Source organism: Amblyomma americanum, chromosome 5 (genome assembly GCF_052857255.1).
Source record: "Amblyomma americanum isolate KBUSLIRL-KWMA chromosome 5, ASM5285725v1, whole genome shotgun sequence".
Taxonomy (NCBI): Eukaryota; Metazoa; Arthropoda; class Arachnida; order Ixodida; family Ixodidae; genus Amblyomma; species Amblyomma americanum.
This window is the reverse complement of record NC_135501.1, coordinates 37,663,272-37,677,829: the sequence shown is the minus strand read 5'-3', so window position 1 is coordinate 37,677,829 and position 14,558 is coordinate 37,663,272. Positions and strand designations below refer to the sequence as shown.

Here is a 14,558-nt window from a genome sequence, read left to right as displayed (position 1 = left end):
CACACTTGCAGTTTTTGTCTGCCTTTGACTGCCTGAACCACAAAATTTTAATCAGTAAACTGCAATCTTATCGAATTCGCGGAAAGTGCATAGATTTACTCAAAACATACCTTGAAAACAGAGCTCAGCTTGTGCACTTAAACAACCATAATTCAGTGATTCTACCTATTAGATATGGAGTCCCGCAAGGCAGCATTCTTGGTCCGCTATTGTTCAACGCCTATATAAATGACATTGTAGACATAGATCATTCAACAGATTTTATCATCTATGCTGACGACAGCACTCTACTTATTTCGGGAACAAACATAAATAATTTAATACTGAAATGTAACGAAGTACTTCAAAAACTGTCTATTTGCTCCAAAGCAAACCTACTCAAGATAAATGCTGTCAAAACAAAAGCAATGATTTTTCGCGCCAGGAATAAAGAAGTTAAAACGACCCTTACAATTATCTTCGAAACTCTAGAAATAGAAGTTGTTGACCACCACAAGATTCTTGGAGTATACTTCTCTTCTAGCTTAGGCTGGGATGCTCATATCAATTATCTATGTAAAAAACTGTCTTCAGTTACAGGAGCTCTAGCACACTGCCGCAGTATACTTCCTTTGAAAGCGAAACTTCAGATATATCAAGCATTATTTAACTCTCATCTAAATTATTGTACTTTAGTATGGGGCACAACAACTAAAGGAAATTTAAACAGGCTTCTAGTAATACAAAAGCGAATAATTCGTCATATTGCCAATATGGAACCAATGGCCACTACAACAAGTACCTTCAGGTCATTTGAAATACTTCGTATTGAGGATATTTATGAATTCCGACTATTGAAAACATTTTACTTTTCCTCCCTTACTACACTAAACCAACTAATGTCATTAGCATCACTGCAGCGCTGCGACGGTAACGTACCCACAAGAAATAAAGATTTGTGGGAAATCCCAAGGTTCCGAACTTTTTATAAGTATCAAGCTTTATCACATAACCTCCCACTTATACTAAACAAAATACTCACACTTTAGGTTTGAATAGAAGAGGTTTGAGGTCTTGTTTCTTGTAATTGCTCTCCCCTGGTAATACTTTGTTTTGGTATACTGTGTTTTGTTACACCCTATGTTTTTGTTTTTTTTCTGTTCTGTTCTTGTGCTTTTTTTTCATGCAAATCAATTGTACAATTCTTTTTTTTGCCACGTTTTTTGAAATGTGTTTTTTGTGTACTTTGTTTGATGTCTGACTTGTGTTATGTACCTGGTATAATTTCAGTGCTCCGAATTTTGTACAAAACTTGTAATTACTTCAAGGTGAAAAACGTAGCGCAAAGAAACGAGGACACAGAAAGACGGACAACACATGGCGCTTACTTCCAACAATGGTTTATTTCAGAAAGAAAAAGTGGTTTTATAACGAAATCACGACCAACACGCCGTCAAACCATGTGCTAGCAAAGCGTATCAGCCAGATATGCGAGCTCTTTCGCCATCAATGATACAGAGGGGGTACTCACACAATCATCTTTCAAAAGTGATATCCATTCCGCTTCTATGATTTCTCGTGTCAACCGGTTATTGTGCACTTTTAAAACCATGCATTGTTCAAGAAGCGGTATGCAGTGACATGACCGGCAGTGGACTGACAACCCTTTTCCACGCATATCATCTACGTCACGCCCATGCTCTCGAAGCCTATCATTTAGGCATCTGCCGGTTTGCCCTACATACTGCTTGCCACAGGAAAGAGGAATTTGATAAATGACATTTTCAATACAATGGACAAACTTTTTCCTATGTTTTTTCGTACAACCAACACCATTTTTAGATTTTTTGAAATGTATCGTACACAGATGACTCAACTTCTTAGGCGCCGAAAAAACCACTCTGGCTCCCGAACGTTGCGCTATTTTTTTTAGATTATGAGAAAACTTATGAAAATAAGGAATGACGGCAACTTTTTCTTTCTTACTCATGGCTTCCTGGTTATCCTGGCCTTTTTTATTGCAGACTTTCTTCAAAACACATTCCGCCACAGACACTAGGACATGGGAAGGGTAACCAGCATTCTCAAGCCTCTTACATTGCTGAGAAAAACTTTCATGCATGAGGTGCGGGCAAGACTTCTTCAAACAATTAAAAAATGAAAGGCTAGCAATAGATCTTTTTACGAGCTTAGAATGGGCTGAATGAAAAGGTAACAATGGTTTTTCGCCGCGGGGTTTGAACATCCACTACGTCCGATCATGATGCATTGTGATGCTGATGTCAAGGAATTGGATAACCCTGTTTTCAGGTAGTTCAAACGTTAGTTCAAGAGGACTAAAATGGTTACGAAAAAGGTTGAGAACATTAAGAACATCATCGTTAAAGGAACTGTCATTACTGTTAAGAACAATCAGAAAGTCGTCAACGTACCTAAAAATATTGATTACATTGGTATCTTTTACAATATCAGCAAACGACCTGTCCAAACGAGCTAAAAACAAATCGCTGAGGATGGGTGCAATGCAGGAACCTATACAGATGCCATCTTTCTGAAGATAAGGTTTTTCATCCCATACAATGAACGTTGACTTGAGATATAATTTCAAAAGTTCTATAAATCCATTCACCGAGATGCCAGAAGCCTTTTGAAAAGCAATCGGCCCTTGCTGGTCTATACATTCTTCAATACAAGATAACAAAGCATCATGCGGAATGGAATAATACATATCTTTTATGTCCACAGAGAAAGCGCATAGGCCTTGTCCTCCATGTGACCTTCAAAAATCTAGAACCTGCTCAGAATTACGGACAAGAAAGGGATCCTGAATAGACAGCAGCTTTAGTTTTTTTTGTAGGCACATGGCAACCGATTTTTGCCAACTACCATTCTCGGATACAATAACTCGGAAAGGAACATCAGTTTTATGGGTTTTGCATTGAAGAAAACGTGAAGGAAGTCCTTTTTACAATCCATAATTCTTTTCAAAACAGAACCAAGGTCGAACTTTTTGCACAGTTTCTTCGCTTCAGCTTTTTTCTTTAAAATGTTTACAGTTGGGTGGCAGTTGAATGCGGAGGACAGAGCTTCACACGCTTTTTCATTAAACATACCAGACGGAAACACGGCAAACCCTCCTTCTTTATCCGCAGAAAGGAGGCACAATGAATGCTTCTCGAGATGCGACTTAACACGATTTACAGGAAGTCTGGAAGGCTGCCACTTACATCTCACCAAGGTATCGACGCCTGCCGAAACACACCGGTCAGCCTCTTGTTCAGGGACGATTCGGTAAATCTGGTGAACGAACGTGAGCCGCTCCGCTGAAGACGTACTTGGTTCCAGAGCAAACTTAGGACCCAACGATAGAACAGATTTCACATGGTCAGGAAGATCCAGTCCTTGCGGGGTATGGATGACATACCGGGGTGAAGATGGCTTGTTGCCAAGCTGACTTCTGAGAGAGCTCAGTTGTCGCTGCCAAACAAAGTCCGTAGTCTGACTGACAAGCCACTGGCACTCTCGAAGCTTGTTCCTTGCTGTGGATTGGCTCGACCTTTGGTGAACAAGAAGATGCATCAATTCCTTGTAGAGACGAGCTTGTCGAAACGACTCAGCCTTCAGAATCTTGCACACTCTGACGCCATGTCCTCGTGAAGGGATAAACCCACCGAAGAGACGCTTCACCTCATCTGGTAGAAGATTATTCCGGCAGCAAAACGAGAATGTCCTAGCGCGACTGGTTGCGACAGCAATGATGGCTATGACAGTCGAAGTATCCACAGAACACATAAAAGGGCCCGTTGTACTAGAAATATATTTCAGAAGGGTATATGCTTGGGCGTGTTGGTTCATAACTTCAAGGTGAAAAACGTAGCGCAAAGAAACGAGGACACAGAAAGACGGACAACACACGGCGCTTACTTCCAACAATGGTTCATTTCAGAAAGAAAAAGTGGTTTTATAACAAAATCACGACCAACACGCCGTCAAACCATGTGCTAGCAAAGCGTATCAGCCAGATATGCGAGCTCTTTCGCCATCAATGATACAGAGGGGGTACTCACACAATCATCTTTCAAAAGTGATATCAATTCCGCTTCTATGATTTCTCGTGTCAACCGGTTATTGTGCACTTTTAAAACCATGCATTTAAAACCATGCATTAAAACCATGCACTTTTAAAACAATGCAAAAACCCATAAAACTGATGTTCCTTTCCGAGTTATTGTATCCGAGAATGGTACTTGGCAAAAATCGGTTGCCATGTGCCTACAAGAAAAACTAAAGCTGCTGTCTATTCAGGATCCCTTTCTTGTCCGTAATTCTGAGCAGGTTCGAGATTTTTTCAGGTCACATGAAGGACAAGGCCTATGCGCTTTCTCTTTGGACATAAAAGATCTGTATTATTCCATTCCGCAGGATGCTTTGTTATCTTGTATTGAAGAATGTATAGACCAGCAAGGGCCGATTGCTTTTCAAAATGCTTCTGGCATCACGGTGAATGGATTTATAGAACTTTTGAAATTATATCTCAAGTCAACGTTCATTGTATGGGATGAAAAACCTTATCTTCAGAAAGATGGCATCTGTATAGGTTCCTGCATTGCACCCATCCTCAGCGATTTGTTTTTAGCCCGTTTGGATAGGTCGTTTGCTGATATTGTAAAAGATACCAATGTAATCAATATTTTTAGGTACGTTGACGACTTTCTGATTGTTCTTAACAGTAATGACAGTTCCTTTAAGGATGATGTTCTTAATGTTCTCAACCGTTTTCGTAACCATTTTAGTCCTCTTGAACTAACGTTTGAACTACCTGAAAACAGGGTTATCCAATTCCTTGACATCAGCATCACAATGCATCATGATCGGACGTGCTGGATGTTCAAACCCCGGGGCGAAAAACCATTGTTACCTTTTCATTCAGCCCATTCTAAGCACGTAAAAAGATCTATTGCTAGCCTTTCATTTTTTAATTGTTTGAAGAAGTCTTGCCCGCACCTCATGCATGAAAGTTTTTCTCAGCAATGTAAGAGGCTTGAGAATGCTGGTTACCCTTCCCATGTCCTAGTGTCTGTGTCGGAAGGTGTTTTGAAGAAAGTCTGCAATAAAAAAGGCCAGGATAACCAGGAAGCCATGAGTAAGAAAGAAAAAGTTGCCGTCATTCCTTATTTTCATAAGTTTTCTCATAATCTCAAAAAAATAGCGCAACGTTCGGGAGCCAGAGTGGTTTTTTCGGCGCCTAAGAAGTTGAGTCATCTGTGTACGAAACATTTCAAAAAATCTAAAAACGGTGTTGGTTGTACGAAAAAACATAGGAAAAAGTTTGTCTATTGTATTGAAAATGTCATTTATCAAATTCCTCTTTCCTGTGGCAAGCAGTATGTAGGGCAAACCGGCAGATGCCTGAATGATAGGCTTCGAGAGCATGGGCGTGACGTAGATGATATGCGTGGAAAAGGGTTGTCAGTCCACTGCCGGTCATGTCACTGCATACCGCTTCTTGAACAATGCATGGTTTTAAAAGTGCACAATAACCGGTTGACACGAGAAATCATAGAAGCGGAATGGATATCACTTTTGAAAGATGATTGTGTGAGTACCCCCTCTGTATCATTGATGGCGAAAGAGCTCGCATATCTGGCTGATACGCTTTGCTAGCACATGGTTTGACGGCGTGTTGGTCGTGATTTCGTTATAAAACCACTTTTTCTTTCTGAAATAAACCATTGTTGGAAGTAAGCGCCGTGTGTTGTCCGTCTTTCTGTGTCCTCGTTTCATTGCGCTACGTTTTTACCTTGAAGTTATGAACCAACATACCCAAGCATATACCCTTCTGAAATATATTTCTAGTACAACGGGCCCTTTTATGTGTTCTGTGGATACTTCGACTGTCATAGCTATCATTGCTGTCGCAACCAGTCGCGCTAGGACATTCTCGTTTTGCTGCCGGAATAATCTTCTACCAGATGAGGTGAAGCGTCTCTTCGGTGGGTTTATCGCTTCACGAGGACATGGCGTCAGAGTGTGCAAGATTCTGAAGGCTGAGTCGTTTCGACAAGCTCGTCTCTACAAGGAATATCTGCATCTTCTTGTTCACCAAAGGTCGAGCCAATCCACAGCAAGGAACAAGCTTCGAGAGTGCCAGCGGCTTGTCAGTCAGACTACGGACTTCGTTTGGCAGCGACAACTGAGCTCTCTCAGAAGTCAGCTTGGCAACAAGCCATCTTCACCCCGGTATGTCATCCATACCCCGCAAGGACTGGATCTTCCTGACCATGTGAAATCTGTTCTATCGTTGGGTCCTAAGTTTGCTCTGGAACCAAGTACGTCTTCAGCGGAGCGGCTCACGTTCGTTCACCAGATTTCCCGAATCGTCCCTGAACAAGAGGCTGACCGGTGTGTTTCGGCAGGCGTCGATACCTTGGTGAGATGTAAGTGGCAGCCTTCCAGACTTCCTGTAAATCGTGTTAAGTCGCATCTCGAGAAGCATTCATTGTGCCTCCTTTCTGCGGATAAAGAAGGAGGGTTTGCCGTGTTTCCGTCTGGTATGTTTAATGAAAAAGCGTGTGAAGCTCTGTCCTCCGCTTTCAACTGCCACCCAACTGTAAACATTTTAAAGAAAAAAGCTGAAGCGAAGAAACTGTGCAAAAAGTTAGACCTTGGTTCTGTTTTGAAAAGAATTATGGATTGTAAAAAGGACTTCCTTCACGTTTTCTTCAATGCAAAAACCCATAAAACTGATGTTCCTTTCCGAGTTATTGTATCCGAGAATGGTACTTGGCAAAAATCGGTTGCCATGTGCCTACAAGAAAAACTAAAGCTGCTGTCTATTCAGGATCCCTTTCTTGTCCGTAATTCTGAGGAGGTTCGAGATTTTTTCAGGTCACATGAAGGACAAGGCCTATGCGCTTTCTCTGTGGACATAAAAGATCTGTATTATTCCATTCCGCAGGATGCTTTGTTATCTTGTATTGAAGAATGTATAGACCAGCAAGGGCCGATTGCTTTTCAAAATGCTTCTGGCATCTCGGTGGATGGATTTATAGAACTTCTGAAATTATATCTCAAGTCAACGTTCATTGTATGGGATGAAAAACCTTATCTTCAGAAAGATGGCATCTGTATAGGTTCCTGCATTGCACCCATCCTCAGCGATTTGTTTTTAGCCCGTTTGGATAGGTCGTTTGCTGATATTGTAAAAGATACCAATGTAATCAATATTTTTAGGTACGTTGACGACTTTCTGATTGTTCTTAACAGTAATGACAGTTCCTTTAAGAATGATGTTCTTAATGTTCTCAGCCTTTGTCGTAACCATTTTAGTCCTCTTGAACTAACGTTTGAACTACCTGAAAACAGGGTTATCCAATTCCTTGACATCAGCATCACAATGCATCATGATCGGACGTGCTGGATGTTCAAACCCCGCGGCGAAAAACCATTGTTACCTTTTCATTCAGCCCATTCTAAGCTCGTAAAAAGATCGATTGCTAGCCTTTCATTTTTTAATTGTTTGAAGAAGTCTTGCCTGCACCTCATGCATGAAAGTTTTTCTCAGCAATGTAAGAGGCTTGAGAATGCTGGTTACCCTTCCCATGTCCTAGTGTCTGTGGCGGAAGGTGTTTTGAAGAAAGTCTGCAATAAAAAAGGCCAGGATAACCAGGAAGCCATGAGTAAGAAAGAAAAAGTTGCCGTCATTCCTTATTTTCATAAGTTTTCTCATAATCTCAAAAAAATAGCGCAACGTTCGGGAGCCAGAGTGGTTTTTTTGGCGCCTAAGAAGTTGAGTGATCTGTGTGCGAAACATTTCAAAAAATCTAAAAACGGTGTTGGTTGTACGAAAAAAACATAGGAAAAAGTTTGTCCATTGTATTGAAAATGTCATTTATCAAATTCCTCTTTCTTGTGGCAAGCAGTATGTAGGGCAAACCGGCAGATGCCTGAATGATAGGCTTCGAGAGCATGGGCGTGACGTAGATGATATGCGTGGAAAAGGGTTGTCAGTCCACTGCCGGTCATGTCACTGCATACCGCTTCTTGAACAATGCATGGTTTTAAAAGTGCACAATAACCGGTTGACACGAGAAATCATAGAAGCGGAATGGATATCACTTTTGAAAGATGATTGTGTGAGTACCCCCTCTGTATCATTGATGGCGAAAGAGCTCGCATATCTGTCTGATACGCTTTGCTAGCACATGGTTTGACGGCGTGTTGGTCGTGATTTCGTTATAAAACCACTTTTTCTTTCTGAAATAAACCATTGTTGGAAGTAAGCGCCGTGTGTTGTCCGTCTTTCTGTTGCCTCGTTTCTTTGCGCTACGTTTCTCACCTTGAAGTTATGAACCAACAAGCCCAAGCATATACCCTTTTGTAATTACTGTTGCAAATTAGAGGTAAATGTCTGTTTTAATTATAATGTGTTTTTACTGATACTGCTATTTAACGGTCTTCTTGGCCTTAGTCAAGCTGCATAAGCAGCTTTTAGTCAAGGAGACCCTCCAGGCACTTTCTGGAAAAAATAAACATTGAACATCGGTGGAAGATGACACAAGGCAGGGGCGCCCTGCAAACTCACGGACTGAAAACAACTTGGCTCGGATCAGGGACATCATACAGCAAGACCGCACCATTACAGTCCGCATGCTATCAGATGCTCTCGACATTAGTAAAACAACATGCCACCAAATCTTGCGCGAGAACGTGGGGAAATGAAAGCTGAATGCCAGACTTGTACCGCACTCCCTCACACAGAACCAGGAGGACACGCTGGCATCAGTGAGCGCTGATTTGCCCTCCGAGGCAGAGAAGGATGCTGCATTCGTCGACAGCATCATAAATGAAGACGAAACATGGTGTTTTCAATACGATCCTCAGAAAAAGAGGCAGGGCGCCGAATGGTGGTCCAAAAGCTCTCCGGCGTCGAGAAAGGTGCGGCGACAGAAGACCAAAACAGACGATGCTGATAGTTTTTTCTTTGATGCCAGAGGTGTCATACACCATCAGTTCGTCCCACAATGGCAGACGGTGAATCGGGAGTTATGTGTCCGCGTGCTCCAACACAGGCGTGATGCATTGCGACGTCGTAACCCTGAGTTATGGGCATCTGAACAATAGAGCCTTCTCCACGATGACGCAAGGCCGCACACTGCTCTCAGCGTGATAAAATTTCTTGCAGAGCACAGCATTACTGTACTTCCCCATCTACCATACTCGCCTGACCTCTCCCCATGCGATTTCTTCCTGTTTTCTCTTGTGAAGAGAGCCCTAAAAGGTTGCTGGACGGGGAGTGTGGAGGACATTCAAGGCGCCAGGACAAAGGAGCTGACAGCCCTGCCAAAAGAAGCGTTTTCCAACTGTTTCCAAGACCTCAAGAAGCGTTGGAAGCTGTGTACAGACTGCAAGGGAGACTGTTTTGAAGGGGTGCTGCACAAATGATTTCAATGTTAAACGCATTTTTTTAATGGACTCAGTCTAGGAACGTTGCAGGCTAAGGTTGTATTCAGGTTCTGCCACCAAGTTCTATCTTAGGTGTTTCGAAGAAAACCTGAAATATGGGTGTGGATGGGCATGAACAAAGTAGTATTTTCCATACCCACTTTAGTACGCTTTTTGGTATGACTGGTTAGTGTCAGGAATGCACGCTTGTTGTTTTGCAGATTATGTTGGCCTGCTTCTGAAGGAGACAGTCCATTGCTGTGAACAGTGGTCGTCTTTCAAGGTAGCTTTTACGGCGAACCATTCGACTGCCCCACCCCCCATGAGTTACTCTTTCCCGAGGCCCTCTAAGAATGAACCCGTGGTAGCAAGAAGGTCTAGGTTTGCCAGTAGCATGGGGAGCACCACTGTCTAGTACAGGTGCGTATTCCATAAAATTGCCAAATCGGTGTTGAAGGATAGGCTCATTACTTTCAAAACAATTTATAGGTTGATCACATGCTCATCCTCTACCATGAATATATGCAGGGTGTGTTGCTGGGCTAGTTATTTTTTATCAGACATCGTGGATTCGCAACGCTTGCATATGAGGACATAGAGCAGACTTGCAAAACTGCGCAACTGTTTGTGTGTCCTCTCTTCGTCACCGACTGCAAGTGCTGTTTTTCCACGACGTCTGCCATGAAGCATGGCAGAGGTTGAAGTGTCAGTCGTCAGAAACTCAGACAAAAAAAAGAAATACTCTCGATCTCTCAAAAACATAGGCTGGGATGGAGTGCGAAAATGCAATCTGTCCCTACCTATGCCTTGTATGCAACATCAGCACATTGAAAATAATAACATGATAACAATGTGGATGCAGATGAAACTTTATAAAAATATTCTTTAGAAATGGATGGATACAAACACAAAATTTTTAAAAGCAAACCTTTCACAAAAATAATGAACACCTAGCGGGTGCTACTTCTTTCAAATGCTCTAATCTGCAGCAAAACTTTTCACACTTTGAAGTCACTTGTCCAAAAGTTGCATTCCCGTCTTCAGCACTTGTTAAATTGCATAATACAACGATGTGTGGTTAATATAGACACTTTTGTTCTCAGAAAAATGATTTATAATGTGAGTGGTCAAAAATAACGAATGAAGGTCAAAACTCTGCTACTGAGCCGGAGTACCGGTGTTCGAACCTGACAGGGGCGGCTGCGTTTTGATGGAGGCGAAACGCAAAAGGCGCCCATGGGCTGTGCAATGTCAGTGCACGTTAAAGACGATCCCCAGGTGGTCCAAGTTATTCTGGAGCCCGCCACCACGGCACCTCTTTCTGTCTCTCTTCTCTCAGTCCCTTCTTTAACCCTTCCCTTATTGCGTGGTTCAGGTGTCCACCAAGACGTGAGACAGATACTGCGCCATTTTCTTCCCCCAACAACCAATTTTCAACTGCAAATTATAGCCAAAGAGCATGGTCCCGGAAGAGTACCAAAGCAATAGCTACAAAACTGAGACAAAATGCATCTATTTTTGCTTTTGGTTCCCAAATAAGCTGTCCATAGTCCAGGCAGAGTTTCTATATTACAAAGTCAGAATGGAATGGGAAGAGATCAGTCCTTGAAAATTGTCTTTATTGCAGGGTGTCCATGTTAACAAGGCATGACTGCAACTTCACAAGCATTGCTGAACAAACTTCTACAACCCTTGTGCATACTGGAAACCAGTGTAACCTTCGGATGGAAACCTCTCTCTTATTTGGTGTACAGCACAAGCAGGGATGACCTTCCTGTGATGTCTGCCCAGGCATCCCAATGCCAGTGTGCAAGCTGGCTGTAGCTGATGAAGCGGTACCTCCTGTTGACAAGAGAAAAACAAGAGTTACCATTTTTTCAGCACAGCAAAATGAATGTTCAGTTTCAGGCTTTTAAAATGCTGAAAGATAATCATGTTACCAGTGTCTGTACAGTTAGTTCCAACGTCATTGTTTGCAAGTTAGATCATGTGATTGTCACTGTGTGTTCTTCCTGGCAGGATTATGAACTCTGAATTCTATTGCAACACCCTGAAGTTACTGAGAGAGAATGGTAGACAACAAAAATGCTACAGTGGCACAACCACATTTTCGTGGCAGCACTGAAACTTTTTGTTCATGGTGGCACAGTGGTCCACATGCAGCACAGGCAAATGTTGCTGAAGTATTATATTCATACGAAGTTGCAATTACAGGAAAGCGTTTATTTACAAAGCCAAAGTGGGGATTGGGATCGTCACTGAACGGTTAGCGGCGAGCACCATAGCTCATTTTTGCGCCCATCGAGTCCATCATCATCTTCCCACTGCACTATAGCACGGCTTAGCATTTCGCCCCAGGTCAGTTGAAGGTTGTCCTCAAGCAATTTAGACAGCATTGTGATAGCAGCGTTTTAGAAAGGCTATGTGAATTCATTCGGCCATTCGGCCAGTCCATTCGGCCTGGGACACACAACAAGGCTTCTGTGTGATGGGCAGAGCGGTACCAGTGTTAATTTAGTGTTGCATGCCATAAATTGGCAGCGGAGAGGAAGTGGCTGGCTGAGCAAAATCAAACACTGATTCATACTGGCTAAGAACAGTCTCTAATGCAAGCAGTTTGAACGACAAAAGCGACTTGTTAATCATGCGATCGATATTGACGGCGAAGTCTGTGGCTCGACTGGAATGCTCGCACTTAGACATGGATCTGATAGTAAGAGTGTCATAAGCATCAAATCAAGTGAGTTTAAGCCCCGACGTGATCAAAACAGGTTCTGATGAGGCATTCACTGTCCACACTTGTGCGCAACCGTCATCTACGGTAAGAACGGCCCGTGGTACGAGAACATCCTGTTTCGCAGCGTTGTTCACATCTGGCTCAAAAAGCAAGTGGCGAGTGTCCGTGTAAATGTTGGAAGAGTGAACAGGAACGAACATTACTGCCGTGGCCGGTAAGAGCACATGTTGGGCGACACTACAGGTTGCTGCACCCAGTTGCTGTGCAGGTCTTCTGAAGAATCTGTCTTTATTCAGTGAAGTGTTTCACAGATTTCGCATGGCAAGTTGCGAATTTCAAATTAAGGATTCAGCAACAGTCATCGAAACCAAGGCAAGCATAGCGGAATGTTTTTTTTCTGTTGTTCATCAGTGCAAAATTATTAGTGTAATTATGTCATGAATCAGGAAGCAGAAGAAAAAAAACAAAAACATGCAGCAGGTAACTCTGAACCGCCAACCTCCAAATTTTGCGCACCATGCTCTACCAACTTAGCTATGGTAACGGCTGCCCAGTCTTCTGCTATAGGTGATTTTCATGTTGCATGTAACCTAACCTTGTGAGTGTTCATCAGTGCCGCCCTCATACATGGCGGTTACTAAAAGTGTCGCGTAAGAATGTGATTGAGTGACGAGGGCAGAAGCTGTGAGAGAACTCTCTTATGCTACCTGTGGCATCAAGATCGATAGGGCCTCTTGTGAAGCTGCTGAGCAAATAAGTGAGGGAAATGAGGGGCTTATGAATTACAAATAGAGGAAACCAACAGTCATCAAAACCAAGGCAAGCACTTTTTGTGCGGTGTTCATCAATAAAAAACTATTTGTGTAATTAAATAATTCTGTTTGATTTTGTGATACCACCTCTTCTTTCACGCTGATCGGCCCTATGACTTTACAACTTTAGAGCTGGTGGGTGGAGCTGAGGAACAGCTGGGAGTTTTTGATCAAAGAGGAATGCCTCGCACCCCCAGCACACGCAAGATGCCAGTGTCGACACATGTAAGACAGGTTTACTGTGTGACTGCTGAAGATGCGGATTTTATACACCATGCTGTGCCACAAGCATCCACACATTAGTAGAAGTGATGATGGCTGCAATGAAGTCTATCACCAAATGCTTTTTAATCGAAACAATTTGTATGGCACACTATAGAACGTCGGCACCTAATGCGCACTGCCAAAAAAAGATAGCAATTAGGACAGTGCTGGGATGGTGATTGTCCTGGTAGTGAGTGGGGCTAGGTTACTTTGCTATATGGAATTCCATTTTGTACAGTCTCCTGCGAAATAAAGGATTTTTTGTTTTGTACTGATTTTACAGCAGTTCTCACAGTCCTTTCCGTTGCAATCGGCTTCTCTTGTGCTGCACTTGTTAAAGATATATACCCAGCCAGTAAAACAGAAATATGTCTGGTCAGCATCTATATACCTACCAACATTGTGCATGATCTTCAACCGCATTATCCGAGTTCACATATGCCAGAAGACACGTCTCATCTGCCTTGCTCGCTTACTCGAGAATTTTTTACCACCTGAGTAGCAAAACATCGTGTTCGTCTACACATATGAAAAAAGAAAAAAGACCACCAATGTCGCGTTCGCACTGACGTGTCGCGATGTGTACGCACACCGTTACACCTTGTACAAACAAAACATCGGCGCTTTTACGCATTTTCCTAGGGAACGATGCGACCCCAGAAGTTATCGCTAAGTTGAAGTCTTTGATGAGCACTGTCTTCCAGTTTGATTACAGCGCTTCGCATGTGAGAAAAGAGCAAGAAAAGGTGGTCGCTTGTTCATGCTACGTCTCCGTTTGAGCATTGTTCTTACCTTGTGTGCTCGACGTGTAGCCCATGGTCCAGAAGCATTTGCAGTGCCACCGTAAGCACCACTTCGTCGAGGCGCAGGGTATAAAAGTGGGGGTGCTCCGTGATGCACCCGGACGGCTGCTTCACAGTCGCTGCCGGGATCTCGCGGCAGCAGGTGCTCTCGAGTGCAGTGGGCATCGACACGCACCGCCCGCAGACACACCTATTCGATTGCTTCGGTTAGCGATTGCACTTTCTCGCAAACTGCTCAACGTAAGCAACAACACTCGGACATACCAGTGTGTATTCCCGACACGACCGGGTTCGGGAGGCTCACGGTCGAGGCTTCCGCAAGTAGCGGTTGTGCCGCGGGCTACGACCGCTAGTTGCCGGCCGCACGCACCGTCTTCGCAGCCATTCCACAGCTGTCGTCCTCTGACGACGGCCGATCTTGCACCCGCAAAGCTGTGTCGCCGTACGGCTTAAACCCCCACAGCCTACTTCTTTCCAACCAGCGACGCTGCAGCTCGGGAAGATCGGCCATTTTTAAAT

The 14,558-nt window shown here is 43.3% G+C and overlaps 1 long non-coding RNA gene across 1 annotated transcript; it reads right to left on the bottom strand.

Moving 5' to 3' along the window:
• Window positions 1-10,277: 10,277 nt before the first annotated feature.
• LOC144134636 (uncharacterized) lies at window positions 10,278-14,558 on the bottom strand. Its single transcript, XR_013315186.1, has 3 exons — window positions 14,304-14,558; window positions 14,029-14,229; window positions 10,278-11,265 (listed from the first exon to the last, which is right to left on the bottom strand). It is a non-coding gene; the product is annotated as an uncharacterized LOC144134636 (long non-coding RNA).